The 4656-nt window shown below is 31.5% G+C and overlaps 1 protein-coding gene across 7 annotated transcripts in view; it reads right to left on the bottom strand.

The window, feature by feature from the left end:
• Positions 1-4656, bottom strand: part of LOC102881105 (membrane cofactor protein-like) — a 40597-nt gene that overhangs the window by 14037 nt on the left and 21904 nt on the right. The gene's annotated exons all lie outside the window — the stretch shown is intronic.

Here is a 4656-nt window from a genome sequence, read left to right as displayed (position 1 = left end):
ATTGTCTTCTATATTTGTGAGTCTGTTTTTGATTCGTTTTTTCTTTTTGTTCCGTAGATTCCACATATAAGTGACATCATATGGTATTTATCTTTCTCTGTCTGACTTATTTCACTCAGCATAATAACCTCTAGGTCCATCCATGTCATTACAAATGGTAGGATTTCATTTCTTTTAATGTCTGAGTAATATTCCATTGTATATATGAACCATAACTTCTTTATCCAATCATCTATTGATGGGCATTTAGGTTGCTTCCATATTTTGGCTATTGTAAATTGTGCTGCCATGAATACAGGAGCGCAGAGATCTTTACGAATTATTGTTTTGGTTTTCTTTGGATACACTTTGCATTCTTAACAGCAGTATATGAGAGTTGCAATTGCTGCATATCATTGTGAGTACATGGAATTGTTAGTATTTTGTTGTTGTTTCCAGCTATTCTAAGTAGGTATTTAGTTTTATGTAATTGTAGTTTTAAATTATATTTCAGTATTTACTAATCATTTTGGGCAAATTTTTTATGTACTTTTTGTCATCCAAATATCTACTTTGGTGAAATAAGTTATTCAAATCTTTTCCACATTTAAAAAAAGTTGAGTTGTTTTCTTATCGTTGTATTTTGAAAGTTCTTTACATAACCACAGATACAAGTCCATTATCAGATATGTGCTTTGCAAATATTTTCTCCCAGTGTCTGGCCCATTTTTTCTTTTTTTTTAATTCTTAAAACAATGTCTTTTGAGAGAAGTTCAGAGTTTTTTAAATTAAATTTATTGAGGTGACATTGGTTAATAAAATTATTTAAGTTTCAAGTATACAATTCAATAGTACCTCCTATGTGGATTGCATTGTGAGTTCACCACCCAAAGTTAAGTTTCCTTCCATCACCATGTATTTGGCTCCCTTTATCTTTACCTATCTCTTCCTTCCCCTTTTCTCTCTGGTAACCACTGTACCGTTATCTGTGTCTATGGGTTTCTGTTTGTTGGTTTGTCTTGTTCATTTGTTGCTTTCAGTTTATATCCCACATATAAATGAAATCGTATGGTTCTCAACTTTTGCTGACTTATTTTGCTTAGCATGATAATCTCAAGATACATCCATGTTGTCACAAATGGCAGTATTATCTTTTCTTTTGGCTGAGTAATATTCTATTATATCACACATTCTTTATCCAATCATCTATTGATGGGCACTTTGGTTGTTTCCATGTCTTGGCCCTTGTGAATAATGCTGCAATGAACATCAGGGTTCATATATCTTCATGGATAAATGTTTTCAAATTTTTTGGGTAGATACCCAGAAGAAGGATTGCTGTGTCATATGGTAATTCTATTCTTAATTTTTTTGAGAAATGTCCATACTGTTTTCCATAGTGGCTATACTAATTGACATGTCCACCAGCAGTGTATGGAGGTTCCTTTTTGCTTACAAGCTCTCTAATGTTTATTAATTGTCCTGTTGATGATAGCCATTCAAATAGGTATGAGATGATTATCTTATGGTGGTTTTGATTTCATTTCCCTAATAGCCAGTGAAGTTGAGCATCTTTTCTTGTGTCTGTTGGCCATTTGTATGTCTTCTTGGGAGAAGTGTCTGTTCTTGTCCTCTGCTCATTTATTAATTGGATTATTTGTTTTATATTGTTGAATTGTATGATTCTTTACATTTTTGGATACTACACCCTTATCAAAGGATTGTTTGCAAATATCTTCTCCCATCTGATTGGTTACCTCTTCATTTTGTTGATAGTTTCTTTTGCTATGCAGAAACTTTTTAGTTTGATATAATCCCATTTATTTATTTTTGCTTTTACTGCCCTTGCCACTGAAGTAAAATTCATAAAATCCCCTCTAAGATCAAGGTCTATGAGTTTAATATCTATGTTTTCTTCTATGCAATTTATTGTTTCAGGTCATATATTTAGGTCTTTAATCCATTTTGAGTTAATTTTGGTGTATAGTGACAGACAGCAGTCTAGTTTCATTCTTTTGCACATGGCTTTCCAATTTTCCCAGCACCATTATCGAAGAGGATTTCTTTGTACCATCATATATTTTTGGCTCATTTGTCAAAAATTATTTGCCCATATACGTGGATGTCTTATTTCTGGGCTCTCAATTCTGTTCCATTGGTCTGTGTGTGTGTGTGTTTTTCTACCAATACTATGCTGTTTTGATTGCTGTTGCTTTGTAGTATAGTTTGAAGTTAGGCAGTGTGATACTTCCGGCCTTAAGTTTTTAAGAAGTCAAGTTCACCAATTTTTTTGCTTAAAAAGATCATGCTTTTACAATTTAATTAAGAAATATTTGGCCCAGTCATAAATATGTTCTATCTTTCCCAGTAAAAAGATATAATTTTAAGTTTAAATCAAGTCAAAGATCTATTTTTAGTAAATGTTTGAATATGGTGAGAACATAGGTTGTGTTTCTCTTTTTTAAGGATGTTCAGTTTTGCCTGTACCTTTACCATTTTAACACTGAATTGTTTGTACACCTGTGATGAAATCAACTGGACACATTTGAAAGGGTGTATTCTAGACTCTATATTCTGTTCCATTATGTTCTATGGCCATTCTTTCACCAATACCACATAGTCCTGATTAAATGCTTTAGAGTATGTTTTATAATAAGTCTTGACACCATGTAGAATGAGTTCTCTAATTTTTTTCTAAATTATTTTGACTATTCTAGTTCTTTTGTGTTTCCATATAAATTTTAGAATCAGTTTATCAATTTCTAACAAAAACTTCTGGTTGAATTTTTATTGAGATTATGCTCCATTTATAGATCAATTACAGAGAATTGATATCTTTATTATATTGAGCCTTCCAATCCATAAACACTGAGTTTCTCTTTATTTATTAATGTCTTCTTTAATTTATTTAAATGTTTAGTTCTTATTACCACTCAATTCTTGCACATGTATTGTTAGATTTATCAGCAAATATTTTGTGGAGCTGTTGTAATTAGTACTTTAGAAATGTTAATTTTAATGGTTTATTGCTAGTGTATAGACATAACATCAATTTCTGTATGTTAAGCATGTGTCTTACAACCTTACTAATCTTCAGTCTTTCATGTTGTTCACACAATCATGTCATAAGTGAACAAAGTCTATTTTATATCTTCCTTTCTAATATGTATGCCTATTTCTACATCTTGTCTTATTGTACTGAAGAGGATATTCACTACAGTGATGAATAGGATGGTAAGAGTAACATTCTTTTCTCATTACTACTTCAGTGAGAAATAAATTAGTTTTTTACCAGTAAGTATAATGTTAGCTATGGGATTCTTGAAGGTGCCTTTTATCAGGTTGAAATAGTTAGGTCCTTCTACTCCTAGCATACTGAGAAGGTTTATAATGAATGATAATTAATTCTGTCAAATCCTTTTTTTTTTTTGTATCTATTAAGATGATCATGGATTTTTTTCTTTATAGTCTCCTAATATGGTAAAGTATACTGATGAATTCTTGAATCTGAAACAACCTTGCATTCATAGAGTAAATCCTACTTGATTCTGATGCATTCTTATTTTTATATATGACAGATTTTTTTTTCTGTTAATACTTTGTTTATAAGTTTTGGTTTTATGTTCGTAATGGGTATTTTTAAAAATTTTCCTGCAATGTCTTTGTCTGGTTTTGGTATCAAAGAAATGCTTTCCTCATGAGATGCGGTGAGAAGTATCTCCTCCTCTTGTATTTTCTTGAAGAGTTTCTAATAGAGCTGCTAGTATTATTCCCGTGACAACATGGGGCCTGAAGTTCTCTTTCTGAGGTTTAAGTGTCAAATTTATTGACATGAAGTTATACAGGTTATTCCCATATTATCCTTTAAATGCCAGCAGGATATTTAGTAATGTCTTCTTTTCCATTCTTGATATTGGTAATTTGTATCTTCTATTTTCTTGTCAGACTGGCTATAGATTTATCCATTTTATTGATCTTCTCCAACAACTAAGTGTTAGTTTCATTGATTCTCCCTCCTTTTTTCTCTTTTAAATTCACTGAGTTCTACCTTGATTATTTGTTGCTTCTTTGTTATGGGTATAATTTGCTCTTCTTTTGTAGTTTGTAAATAAATTTAAATTTTTGAAATAAGAAATTACCTTATTGCCTAACATATGGTACTAAAGATTGTTCTATATGTACTTGAAAACAGTAAAGATTTCGCTATTGTTCAGTGGTTCTTTTTCTTCAAGTGTCAAATACCCTCCTGTGTCTCCCTGGTTTTAGACATGCTGTGATGCCTTAAACATTGTTTTTTAAGTACAGGCATACCTCAGATATATTGCAAGTTTGTTCCAGCCTACAGCAGTAAGTGAGTATCAGAATAAAGCAGGTCACAATTGTTTTGCGAGTGAGGGTTGTGCCTTCAATTTGTAAAAAACACAACATCTATAAAGTGCAATAAAGCAAAGCACAATAAAACAAGGCATGCCTGTATGTTTGTTTTGTCCAGTTTTTCAATCTTATTGGTGAAGGGGTGGTCTTTTACAATTTACTGTACCACTTCCTCTAGCCACAACTGTCATACCACTTGTATTAAGAGATAAAACTTTCTTATTTTAAGGCAGTGTTTGTTTTCTGATGCTTTCAAGCAAAAAAAAAAAAAAAAATTCATGCATACACATAGTGAATAACAAT

This window comes from Pteropus alecto, unplaced genomic scaffold (genome assembly GCF_000325575.1).
Source record: "Pteropus alecto unplaced genomic scaffold, ASM32557v1 scaffold101, whole genome shotgun sequence".
In the NCBI taxonomy this organism is placed as follows: domain Eukaryota; kingdom Metazoa; phylum Chordata; class Mammalia; order Chiroptera; family Pteropodidae; genus Pteropus; species Pteropus alecto.
This window is presented reverse-complemented; position numbering and strand designations above follow the sequence as displayed.